Source organism: Nyctereutes procyonoides, unplaced genomic scaffold (assembly GCF_905146905.1).
Source record: "Nyctereutes procyonoides isolate TBG_1078 unplaced genomic scaffold, NYPRO_anot_genome, whole genome shotgun sequence".
In the NCBI taxonomy this organism is placed as follows: domain Eukaryota; kingdom Metazoa; phylum Chordata; class Mammalia; order Carnivora; family Canidae; genus Nyctereutes; species Nyctereutes procyonoides.
The window spans coordinates 37242330-37256420 of record NW_026575052.1 but is presented as its reverse complement, the minus strand read 5'-3'; positions in this window follow the sequence as shown (position 1 = coordinate 37256420).

Sequence of the window (14091 nt, the reverse complement as noted above, 5' to 3'; positions counted from 1 at the left end):
ACAGGTAAAGCACACTGAATGGTCAGTCTCTCTCTTTGAAATTCTTTCACTGGGTTTCCTTGTTGCAAGGCACTCTCGGCCTAGTGGCTCTGGAGGGGCTCCCTTAATTACCCCAGTGGAACTGGTGGCTGCTGCAGGGGGTGCTCCAGACCGAGGAGGAAGCAGGGCTCTGTGCGCCCAGTCGGCGTGGTTTAAAGCTGCTAGGCCTGCGGCTGCTTGGCCGATGGAAGCTCCCGAAGGCTAGACGATCATGCCACAGCACCTGCTATGCATCCAGCGCACCTGGTAATTCATGTAATCCTCACCACACGCCTGCGAGTATGGAGGGCCTGCTACTGCCAGCACCCCCACTTTGCGGATGGCAAAACTAAGGGAGACAGGTTAGGAAGCGTGCTCTGATTTACACAGCTGTAAATCATATAGGTAGGACGTGAGCGTATGCAGTGTGGTTCCAGGGTCGGCACTCAGCTGCCAGCCTGCACACCCCGCGCGGCCCAGCACTACCACCCTCACGTACGGCCTCGCTGGAATACAGAAGTGTATGCCCTGCCCGGAGCCACTGACCTGGAAGGGGCATTTAGCAAGGTCCCCAGGGATTCCTGTGCAGGTCAAGGTTTAAGAAACACCGTGCAATGCTACGCACCGTCACATACATATATGTCTTATGTGTATATTAATAGTTAATCAATATTAAGGATCTAACCCTCTCCTCAATAACAACGACATGCTGCAGTCAGAGTAATACCCCCCCCCAAAAAAATTAACAGACAAAAAACAAAAACCGAGGCGGTGGGGAGATGTCCTGAATTGAATGCTTTTCTCTGTATTTAGTCGTCAGGTCTGGTTTTTTTCCTGACCATTGGCTTGTTGGCTAAATAAGACTTTTTTATTTTTTCTTGCAACTTTCTCTGCCACAGGCCATTTTCATAGCCTGTAATTGTTTTTGTTCCAGCAAATATCCCCTACATTTTTAAGGGGTGATTGCCTCTTTATTACCCTTTCTTCCTTCTCAATCTTGCCTCAAATATCTCAACTCTGAGCTTCTCCCAGTTCCAGTAGCTTAGTTTATCTCTAGAGTGCCAGGGTTCTGCTGGCGTTCTCTCCCTCTGCTCTTCTTCACACTTTCTTCCATGATCAACCTGAAATACCATTTATCAGGAACATATCCAGCAACCAGATCTCTCATACCTCACAGGTGGGAATGCACCATCAATTCAACCCCTCTGGAAGACGGGTTGGCAGCTTCTTATCAACTAGCACTTATACTTTCCCATGAGACTCAGCCATCCCATTCCTGGGTGCTTGACTTATAAAAGTAAAAACTTACACTGTCACAAAAACTTACACATAAATGGTAACAGCAGTTTGTTTAATAATTGCCCAAAACTAGAAGCAACCTAAATTTCCTTCAATGAGTGAACAAATTGTGGTTCATCTATCCAGTGGAATACTATTCAGCAATAAAAAGAAATAAACTGCTGGGATGCTAAATAATATGGATGAATCTTGAAAGCATTTTGCTAAGTGAAAAGCCCAGGCATAAGAAACCCCATCTTTTATGATTCCTTTTATATGAAATTCTAGAGAAGGCAGCGCTGTAGTGATAGAAGGCATCTCTGTTGTTGCCAGGGGTCAGGGATTGATGGCCAAGGGCACAAGGAAATGTTGGGGGCTGATGAAAATGTCCAAATTGTGATTGTGGTCTTGGTTATGCTGCCTTACACATGTGTTAATGAATTACAAAGTTAAAATTTATGAATCTCATCATATACAATAAACTGTGGTGGCTAATTGTATGTGTTAATTTAACTTGGCCTCATGGTGCATTGTGAGGGTGTATCTGGATGAGACAGAATAAATAAAGCAGATTGCCTTCTCCAACATGGGTGGGCCTCATCTGATCAGTTGAAGGCCTGAGAGGAAACTTTCCTTGCCTAACCACTTTGAGCTGCTGGGACATTAGTGTTTTCTGATCTTCAGACTTGAATTGAAATACTGGCTCTTCTTGGGTCTTGAGCCTTCTGGCTTTCAGGAAGAAAGTACACCATTGACTCTCCTGGTTCTTAGCAGTTTGGACTGAGATGGAAACAGTGTCAGTTTCCTGTGTCTCTACTGCACCAACTGCAGGCCTTGGGGCTTCTCAGCCTCCATAATAGTGTGAGCCAAGACCTTGCAATAGACAAATGTGTGCATACATACATTCTTTGGACTCTACTTCTTCTATGGAGAACCCTGGCTAACACAAAAGCTAACCCAAGATAGAAGAAGTGGGGATTCGTTATAGGCTGATATAAGGAGGAAAAGGAAAGGGTGTCAGAGCCACTGTAGCAGCTGGTGGTCATTATTGTCATCATCATAATCATCAGATAATAAATGAAAGAGCCTGAAAATACCCAGTGCTCACAGAGTAGTTTGTTCTCTGGAGTCGTCTGACTGAATTTTAAAGAAAATACATTATAAACATGTTTACAGTGTCCTGAGGCTTTAGAGTCTGAAATGAGTTCTATATGGATGCCGTAAACTTCTTGTAATTAAAGACATGCTAAACGTTCCTTGCATTAATGCTGGGAAAATACAAATACATAGTCTCAAAGCCATTGAGAGTCAGTTACCTCTTAAGTCTAATTAACAGTGAAACTCCAATCCTGATGGACCCAAGACCCCAAACCTTTGACTGGTGGAAAATGCTTTTGGAAAAGTCCTTCCTCTAAAATGTTTCTGGAAACTCCAAGGCTATGCCTGTGTGTCTGCATGAAGTGGCCTGTTACCTGACCAGCCCCCAAATCTGTACTAACCCAGGCCTGTATTTCCACAGAAAAGCCAGACTGAGGCTGTGAGCAATCCTCCCATGGCCATTGCTCCCAAAGTCATTTACAAAGGGCCATTTGCCCTCCCTCATCTTGATACTAGGCAAGCATCAAAATGCTTTGAGGTCAGGATTTCATTATGCCTCATACATAAGACTTTTGGGATTCCTAAGCAAGGACTGCTTGGATCTGAAAACAGAGCTTTTAGCAAAGTAGCCCTTTCGATTCTCAAGGCTCTTTTCTTCCTGATGCACAGACTGGCCTGGGATCCCTTTCAATATTAGAAGCCACTTGGTGCCAGGAACCATGACCTCATGTCACAGTTAAGTCCTGCTCTCGGGTCTGGTGTGCTTGACCAGCAGCCCCTCTTCTCCTTTATGGCCCTTGTTCACCGAGGGACCCCCATCACGCTTCACTGTATAACCTGGCTCCCATCAGGGCTACTACCCCTGTTCACCCTCTACCTCCGTATCTCTGGGTATATATGGAGAGCATTTAGCCCAAGAGTCTGTCAGCCTTGGTGAAAATCAGTGGCAATAGATAGATGCCTCAAGCGCATGTTTCAGCAGCTCTAACTCCTACTCAGCTATGCACTCCTATGACACACAAAAACATTGTTCTCCAAATATAATTCGGTTTTTTTTTTTCATAAAGTGTAGTTTCTAAGTCCATGGATTCAATTCTAGAATTGGAAAGGCAGCTGAATAGTCAGGCTCTGAAAGGGCAGGAACTCGAACAGCCCTGGGGTTCCCAGGGGCATGAAGGAATGTACTATCTCTACTTTGTGTAGGATGCCTGTATGGGGACCTATCCCTTGCAACTATTTTAATTTCATTTTCTTTTTCTAAATTGTGAAGTGTTTCATACATAAAGACCAATTGTAGGAAATGATGTAGTAAACAACCATATCTAATACTCACTACTATCAAATCTTATAGATATTGGTAGATTTGCATAAATAAAATATGACATAGCTGATGGGAGCTCTTATGTGACACCTTCAATGTGAGTGGAAGTTCTTTGCACCTTCTCCCATCAAGAGTCTATTTCTCCAGCTCTTGACTCTGGGCTGGCCCTATGGTTAGTTTGGACAACAGGATATGGTGGGATGACATTTTATGGCTTCTGGGCTTTGGTCTTAAGAAAGAGACTTCACCACTTCCTCTGTCAGCCTCCCAGAATGTTGTTACTTTGTGAACAAGCCCAGGCTGGCCTCCTTGGGGGTGAGAGAGTGCATGAGGGGAGGGAGGTTCAGGCATCAAAGCTGAGGCCCCAGAGATATACGTGAGGACATCTGGGACCAGGCACCTTCATCTGACAAACTAACTAGACATGATACCATGTCAACAGTGACGTGCTCAGATGAGCACCCCCGGCCCAACTGAGCCCTGCCCAACTGCCAACCCACAGAATCAGGAGCAAATACACAGCTGTGGCTTTAAACTCTGTTTTGGAATGGTCATTTAATTGGAGCAATAGGTAACCGAAACAACCCTGTGGACACCCTCCCCAAACTCATCCTCTATATTCCTCCCACCCAAGAGGTAAACCCACTGTGTGTCATTCCAATGCATGTTTTTAGAATGTTGCTACATATTTGTGCTTCCTTAAAAAATATATAGTATTGTTTTGCAGTGTTTTAAAACTATATATAAATAGTATGATGCTCTATTTATTTTATGACTTCCTTTCCTGCACCAAATATATTGAGATTTACACTGATTTTACCTTTAGTTCATTCAATTTCATTACTGTGTAGTATTCCATTGTCTAGTGAGCTATATTATTTCCTATATTATTTCCTTCCTTCCTTCATTGTTCCCCTCCCCTCTTTGATAAATATGGTGGTTTGACATTCAACATCTGTTCCATCCTCCTTCTAGTATGCCCTTCTGTAATACAGAGATTCTAGAGTTTAAAACTTCATTTCTAACATTTCCCTGGGGAGAGAGGTGAGCATGTGATTGAAGTTTGGCCAATCAGCTGTACTTAGTGAGGTCTGGCAGGTGGGACGGTTTTGTAGTTTTGCAGTTTCCAGTGTGTGTGTGTGTGTGTGTGTGTGTGTGTGTGTGTGTGTGTGGTTTTGCAGTTTCCACTGTTGATCCAGTCGGACAGAGCTGCAGAAGGGTCTCATTTTCTGATGAAAATGATGTGATGCCACTGATGTGGCAGTGATAGACACTCTAAGGTCCAGACCCTGGCTCATAGGTACTGAGAAGCAGGACATGACACCTCTTCCCTGCTGGTGCAACAGCTGTATCCTGGGTGTAGCAGCTTCCTGAACTTGCTGTCTTAAGATTATAGAACTGGAACCAAGGGTTTGCTGATCCTAAAAGAGACTGCAGTTTCCTTGGTGACCCACTTCTGTTGTGAGTCATTCCACCTTGACTCAAATTCCCTCCAATAGTTTTTAATCTGTTTCACTCTTTGCCATAGAAGTTGCCGTTGCAGGTCACTGGAACCTCACTGCTCTGGGCTGGGCTTGGCTGCAGGGCTCTGCTTCAAGCCGCAGGTGTGGCAGGTTGGGCTCATGTCTGCTCCATGTGTGTTCATGCAAGAGCCCAGGCTACCTAAGGAGATGCTCTGTATGGCAATGGTGAAAGTGCAAAAGCACCAACTATGTTTTGAAATTTGTTTTAAATTTTGAAACAATCTCAAACTTGTAGAAAAGAAGGCTAAGAACTTTTTTCTTGAAGCACTTGAGAGTAAGTTGGCAAACTACCTCTCATTTCATCCCTCCCCTATACCCCGCTCCAATTGTAATGCGTGTATCTACAAACAAGGCCATTCTTCTAGGTAAACAGGACACAACTATCAAAATAAGGACCACCATACTGATTCATTATACCATCTAATCCTTGGACGCCCACACAGTTTAGCCAGTCATCTGGATAATGTTCTTTAGATGATTAGACTCAAGGTAAGCGTCTCTAACAGAAATGTCACAGAAGCGATGTTGTGTCCTCATTGCTACCTCTTGGGTGGCCCATGATTTCAGTGTGGCCTGTTACTCATGATGTCCACTTGGACTGGAGATAAGTGGTGTCACCCAGCCTTCTCTCTGTAAAGTTACTCTTTGTTTCTTCGTAGTTAATATGCGCCTTGTGGGAGGAACTATCAGCTATGTCAATACCCTGTACTTCAGCAAACTTCCTATCAACCAATTAATCTATTTATTTGTACAGGCTCATGATTTCCTATTTTACTCATTAGATATAACATTTTATTGCCATTTTATTGGCCTCAATTTGTCACCATTTTGGCCAGTGGAAGCCACTTCAGGCTGGCTTCTGCGTCCTTTTGACCTGGCTCCCATGAGCACTTCCTTGTTTTCTTGCTCAACAACAAAGGCGAGTTTCACCTTGTACTTCCCTGGATTCCAGCATTGAAATCATCCATCTCTCCTGGTTTCTTTTAGTTAAGAATGCTACTTAAAGTCACGTTTGTACTAGCTGTGTTCATTGCTATTGAAAGTTTGCAGCTTCCAGGCCTTTTCAACCTCCTCAGTAGACAAAGCTAGGGAAACGTGTGTGTTGTGTTGTTATATACACCTGTTATATGCCTCCTATGTATAATTACGTATATTGAAATCCATGCACTTACACTAGTGTCTTCATTTCTGCTACAAAACTAGAGTTCATTCTAAGTTTCTCTCTTGTCCTATTTGTGACTTCCTTCTTCAGCAGTGAGCAATGCAGCCCTACCCCCCCCCCCTTATTCTTATTCTTCGCATGTGTAGTGATTCAGGCCGTCCTCCTCTGCATAAGAGATACCCCATGGCATCAGCGTCCCACCTCATGGAATCCACCCTTTGCACCCCACTCGGCTCTGCCAGACTCCCTACCCAGCTCTTGCCCTGCATGGACACCTGCCTCAGCTAGCTCCAGTACCCTGCCCTCTGCTCCTTCTCTCCCTATGCCAGCTGCCCTCACCCAGCCCGGCCTGGTCACCCTCCTCGCCTTCTGGGTGAGGGGGATAGAGAGGAGAGGATGAGGGAACAGAAAAAAAGAAAGAAAGGAAGAAAGGGAGGATGAGAACAGGAACCAACCATGTTTTTATTCCCACTCCTTGTTTCTGGCTGGAAACTCAAATGATCTCTCCCTTCTCTTGTACACAGACCTGACTGTGTTCTATTCCTCACCACTGCACTCTCCCTGCAGGCTACCCCTGTCCTCAGAGTATCTGATCCATTTCACCCCTTAGGATTTCCAGAAGGGCCTCTCCAGTCACTTCCACTGCAGTCTGCTTCTGCCTCTAAATCTGCCTGAACCTGTCCCTCCCCAAAGGGAACAAAGACCTGCTGATTAACCACATCCAGGATCTGCACCCTCCCCTTCTGATTAGATATTGTAGACTGTCCTCTCCATCCTGAAAGTGTGCCCTTCTTGGTTTCCCAGGCCAGCGCTCTCTCTGGTTTTCAGCCTGTCATTGCCCCTCCGGCCTTTCCCATCTCTTCTGCTGGCAGCTCATCCTCAGCTCCCATGGGTGGCTCTTCCCCAGAGACCTATCACTGGGCTTCTCTGTTTAATTTCTATTTGCTCCCTGTGAAATTTTATTTTGTCAGTTTCTTCTCTCATTTCTAGGTGGATGACTTCCAAATTGACATGGCAAGTTTGACTTCTCCGCTCTGCTATAGGATATTTCCCCATAGTTACCATGAGCTGTTTCTCTGTCTCCCCAGGTACCTCAAATTCCAGAGTTTGGTCAATGCCCCAAATTAGCAAGTTTGTCCTAGGTGATGTCTATATGTAGATTAATAAAGCACTGTTTGTGCAAACAAGAGGTTTCATCCAAGCTAGAAACTGGTTGTCTTAAATATCTTCTCTCCCTAACTCCCTGTCTTCAACCCATCCTTCATATCACTGTAAAACTTAACTTTCTAAGGCACAGGTCTCATCATACCCTTGCCTGGAAGCTTCCTTTGTCTTGCCACTGTCATGGTAAAGAATTGCAGCTCTCGAAACATGGGTGCCTCTTGCCACTCCTTGCCCTTGTTCTTTCTATCCAAACAAGGTGTTTATTTTATGCCTCCATGCCATTGTTCATACCATTCCCTTATGGAGGAATGCTTTTCCTCTCCTTCCCACCTGTTAAACTCTCACTGTCTTTTAAGGCTAAACTCACATGCTCAAGTCTCTCTTCCGTGTCTCACAGAATGGCACCTGAGATTTCCTAGCTCTTTGAACTTTGTCTCTATTCTTGTTATGGCAAATGTCCTGATTGACTTCTAACTGTGGTTTCTAGGACCTGGGTTTCTCTGAGCAGCTATAAAGCAGGGACGGGATCTTATTCAAGTTATTCCCCCTTTAGGACAGTCATTCCCAAACTTTTAATTCATGATGCCTTTGATGTGTCAGCAGCTTTTCATGATGCTCATAGGCCCAAAGAAATCCCTAATAGTTTCAGTTATCAACTAGTTAGGTCCAAAAAAACAATAAATATTTATGTCCTAACAACTCAGTAGCTTTTTAGAAAAGATAATACTTGAAAATTGAAGGGAAAGATATTTACTCCATTTTTATATAATGACAATCAGATGCAAATGAGATATTTGTGCTTATTGGGTATTGCACAACATCTTAAACCTTAGAATCCAATTAGAAGTCACCACCTTCATTTCCTGCTCCACACTGATTTTCATGCAGTGCTTGCTTTTTATACAGCAATTGCTTGAACCCAGCCTCACAAGGATATGATGTCACTGAGAAAGAAAGTAGTCTGATCTAACACTGAAAACGGGACTAGCTTGGGCCAGTAATCCTCATGCTGTCTGACATAGTCACTGCGTTTTTCTCAAAAATATTGGGTAACAGCTGAGATCAGGTGCGTTCAGGGTGGTATGGCCATAGATAATACAGAATCAGAGAAGGAGACAACCATGAGAGACTCTTAACCATAGGAAACAAACTGGGGGTCACGGGAGGGAGGGAGTTGGGGGACAGGGTAACTGGGTGATGGTCATTAAGGAGGGCATGTGATGTAATGAACACTGGGTGTTATATAAGACTCATGAATCAGTGACCTTTACCTCTGAAATCAATAATACATTATATTGATTATTATATATATAATTAATTGAATTTAAATAAAAAATTTAAAAACCATTTGAAAAAAGAATTTCTGAAGCCAATTTCAGTGAGCATTGAGTTTTCTAACAAGGCAATAAAACTTCTAAATTTGCTGGCTAAAAAAAAATCAATTAATTTTTAAAAATTAGTTATTTTGTGGTGCTCTCAGAAGTTTGCCCCACTACCAGCCCCCTAAGAACAGCTTCGGTAGCTGCAGCTCCAGGGCCTGGCACCATGCCTCCCACACACAGGACCCTGGTCGACTGGATTGGGTCTAGTTATGTGTCTAGATCCTTAGATAGAGATCAACCTCACATCGCAGGCCCAAATAGCTTTCACAAAGAATGAAAACTTCCTTAAGGAATGTGTAGGATTAGGAGAATTATTATTGTCATAATTTCAAACATAATCAAGGACCAAATAACATTGGAATGATAAATCCTTAAGAGCCGTATTTACATCCATCTGGCAACTGCAAATAGGAGCTTTGTTTGAGTTGCTACTTTCAAGAATGAAATGGGTAGGAGAGGGTGTTAACTTGGAGTCTTTTTTGCAAGATTCTTTGTTTATTTGTAGTTGTATGTTCTCCTGGGGACATGAAGTTTTCATTGGATACCCACAGTGATCTGTGACCAAAACAGTAAAATTTGAACTCTAACATTAAACAAAATACAATTTAAAGATTGGGAATGTCATGTTACTACTATATCTCAAAGACTTTATGTTGCCAAAATTGATCTTGTTAATATAATTTTAATTTTTCTTAAAATTGACCATTTATCAAGTGTGAATGAAACAAAAAGGATTCACCACTTTCTTATTCCATTATTTCTTTATTTCTTTTTCTTGCTTTATAAGAAAGCCTCTCCCCATTCAAAATAGTTTAGAATTTTCATAAGTTACTTCCAAAAATGAACAAAGTGATTTTTTGTCTTATTTTGTTTGGTAGATCTGAATTTTCCTGACAGACAAACAAAAATTTCACTTGAAAAATAACATTTTCCAAAATACACATCCCTGTGTAATTTACAATCTCCATATGAGAGTCTGGTTAAATTGATGACATTTAATATAGTCTCTAGCTTGGATGGATTTTCTAAGAGATTGAAAACCTTAATATGAAAAATCAGCCAAATGCCAAAGCTGTTACTGCTTGATCTCGTAGATTAAAACCAAAATCAAACAAACAAACAAACCCCTGTAATTTATTGGGTTATTACAAAATATCCCAGTGTTTGGCATTGTGTAGACCTCACATCTAAATAATTGCTTCAATAAACTCGAGGGGTCTCAGATTAAAGAACTGCTGTTAATAACAGATATGTCAACAGAGCTTGAGCGGCTCACTGTTCTGAACAAGGACATTCTTGTCTTTCTATCCAGCTCAGCTGATGCCCCAAATTCTTACCATGCCTGGTTTCTCCAGCTCAGAGTGAAATCTCCTTTCACTAAATTCCTATCATCTCCTCCTCTACCTCTCTCCAGTTTTACCCATATTAATTTTGTCCATATCTTCTTCTCAACCTAACATTTAGGTTTATCTTCCATCCCTCATATTAATACCACATATCTCATCAGTAGGCAAAACCTATAAGTGGTTTTCACCAGAAACTTCTAGTGAGCAAAGAGCTCACTTTTGTTACATATTTGAAAAATTACTTCTTTTCCCTATGCTCCTGATGCTTTAGTTCAACCTTTTATTTCTCATTACCTATGCAATTTATATAGACCCTCCTTAACCGTGTTCCTACCTCTGTTTTCTTCCCACCCCAATCTGCTTGTCCCAACTCTGGTTTCTTCTTCTTCTTCTTCTTCTTCTTCTTCTTCTTCTTCTTCTTCCTCTTCCTCTTCCTCTTCCTCTTCCTCTTCCTCTTTCTTCTTCTCCTTATCCTTCTCCTCCTCCTCCTCCTTCTCTTCTCCTTCTCTTCTCCTCCTCCTCCTCCTCTTCCTCTTTTTCTTCCTTTTTTATTTTTTATTTTTTTTTGTTTTTTTTTTTTCCTTTTTTCTTTAATGTTAAAAAAAGCTTTATTGGGCAGCCGTGGTGGTACAGTGGTTTAGTGCCACCTGCAGCCCAGGGTGTGATCCTGGAGACCCAGGATCGAGTCCCACGTCGGGCTTCCTGAATGGAGCCTGCTTCTCCCTCTGCCTGTGTCTCTGCCTCTGTGTGTGTGTGTGTGTGTGTGTGTGTGTGTGTGTGATGAATAAATAAATAAAATCTTTTTAAAAAATATTTATTTATTTGAGAGAGAGAAAGTGTTTGTTGCTCAGGAGGAGGGGCAGAGGGAAAGAATCTTTAAGCAGAGTCCCCACTGAGCACGGAGCCCCACACGGGGCTCTATACCGAGATTGATCCTGAGATCCCCAGACGATGACCAGAGCTGAAACCAAGAGTCAGCTGCCCAACCAACTGAGCCACCTGGGAGCCCCTATCTCTGGCTTATTCTTAACACTGCATAGCTCAATTAGATTGTCGTGTTTTTAAAAATCCTATTGTGGATCCCATTGCCTAAGAAGGCCTCTACTATATGTTACAACTTATATTTACAGCCTTACCCTCTGCCACTGCCCTAGAATTCACTCAAATTATATTATCTGTCACTGAACCTATATTCTTAATTTTCAACTTCATGTCTTCTCCACTTGTAAACTTTCAAAACATGGTGCACTGGGATCATTTACTAGTGAATGTTATAGTTCTTTTTAATTTTTTTTTTTATTTACGATAGTCACAGAGAGAGAGAGAGAGAGGCAGAGACACAGGCAGAGGGAGAAGCAGGCTCCATGCACCGGGAGCCCAACGTGGGATTCGATCCCGGGTCTCCAGGATCGCGCCCTGAGCCAAAGGCAGGCGCCAAACCGCTGCGCCACCCAGGGATCCCTATAGTTCTTTTTTTTGAAAATCATGCCGGTGCAAAAGCAGACCCGTGCTGGCCAGCGGACCAGGTTCAAGGCATTTGTTGCCATCGGAGATTACAACGGACACGTGGGTCTGGGTGTCAAGTGCTCCAAGGAGGTAGCCACTGCCATCCATGGGGCCATCATCCTGGCCAAGCTTTCCATTGTCCGCGTGCAACGAGGCTACTGGGGGAACAAAATCGGCAAGCCCCACACTGTCCCATGCAAGGTGACTGGTCGCTGTGGTTCTGTGCTGGTGCGTCTCATCCCTGCCCCCAGAGGCACTGGCATTGTCTCAGCCCCTGTGCCCAAGAAGCTACTGATGATGGCTGGTATTGACTGCTATACTTCCGCCAGGGGCTGCACTGCCACCCTGGGGAACTTTGCCAAGGCTACTTTTGATGCGATCTCCAAGACCTACAGCTATCTCACCCCTGATCTCTGGAAAGAGACTGTGTTCACCAAGTCTCCCTATCAGGAATTCACTGACCATCTTGTAAAGACCCACACCAGAGTCTCCTTGCAGAGGACCCAGGCTCCAGCTGTGGCTACCACATAGTTTTATACAAGAAAAATAAAAGTGAATTAAAGCTTGTTATGATTTTCAGTCAGATATATATATATACATATATATATACACACACACACATATATATACAATATATATAATTAAAAATACATTACATAGGGGATCCCTGGGTGGCGCAGCGGTTTAGCGCCTGCCTTTGGCCCAGGGCGCGATCCTGAAGACCCGGGATTGAATCCCACGTCGAGCTCTCGGTGCATGGAGCCTGCTTCTCCCTCTGCCTGTGTCTCTGCCTCTCTCTCTCTCTCTCTCACTGTGTGCCTATCATAAATAAATAAAAAATTAAAAAAATACATTACATATAATTCATGTGTTATATAATATATATAATTAAATTTAATTGGATCCTACTTTCACTTTCTTTTGTATCTATTTTAACTGTGCTAATTTTATCTCTCCAAGAAGAGTGGGGCCCTATCTTATTAGTCCTTTGTGTTCCCCATTCTGTATTCTACAGGTATGCTGGCTGTGGATATTCAGGAAATCCATTTTGGTTGAATGAAGGAATACTGCATTTTCTTCCATACATGTGCTATAGTGTGACCTGGGCCAACTGTGTGTAGTCAGCAAGCACGACTGACTTTGCATGGAGGGTAAAACTTACGTTGATATGCTTACTTATGTATGCAGAGCCTGTGTTGGTATTTAATTTTTACTTCTGCAGTTGGAGTTTTCTGAAGCCAAAATAGCATTCAAAATGTGTTAACCTGGCACCTGATCTTTTGAGTAACTCAAATATTGGTTTAGTTCTTGTTTTCTTATCAAGACATCCAAATATTGGGCAAAGACAGATCTAAATGTCAGAAATCACTCCAAAATATTTGTATACATTTTGAATAATTTTAATGTTAGCTTAGCTTTTTTTAACAAGATTTCTTTACATGATTATACATAGAGATGAGCAGATAGAAAGATTCAAACCAGATTATCTATTCAATTCAACAACTCTTGCTGAGTTACTAATATATAAAAATGTTAAATTCCATAGGAGAATACTGCCTCAAGGAAGTTCAGGTGTTACTGCACCAATCAAGGCATTTGTCCTTGTGTGCTATTGTGGGTGTGTTCAGGGAAATGGGAACTTCAGCAGCCTGAAAATAAAAAATAAAAATAAATAAAAATTAAAAAAAACACACAAAACCCAAAAAACCAAAAGCAAATTTGTGAAACTATAATGAATCTCTCTAGTTAAATGAAATTATGTCTGTAAAGCACTTAACAAGGTGACTGGCACATAGTAGGTGCTCCCTGAACATCAGTTACCTTTCCCCTCATGGCTGAGAATAGAATTAATCAGCTATTTATAGTGGAGTAGAATAGTTGGGAAATTCTTACTAGAAACTTCCATTTAGCCAGAAGAACCAAATTGTTATTGTGCTTTAATTGAATTTTGTCAGATAATTGTTTAACTTACTACTTTATTTCCCCTATAACACAGAACTAACTATAGAATGTGAAATAAATAAAATGAAACAAAAAAAATCTTAAAAGATAAAAAGTTGGAAGTATCGTGAAATTGACGAGGCATCTAAAATGGGAAAGATAATGCTGAAAGAAAACACAAAACATGTATTTGTAAGTGCCCTGCTTCTGAGGATCACCTAAAGCTCCTACCACGATGCTAGACACAGTGGATTCACAATAAATACATCGAGATTGACTGATATTGTAGTAAAAGGAACCGACTAGTATACCTACTGAATATGTAATTTTTAATCACACGGAAATAAGAATG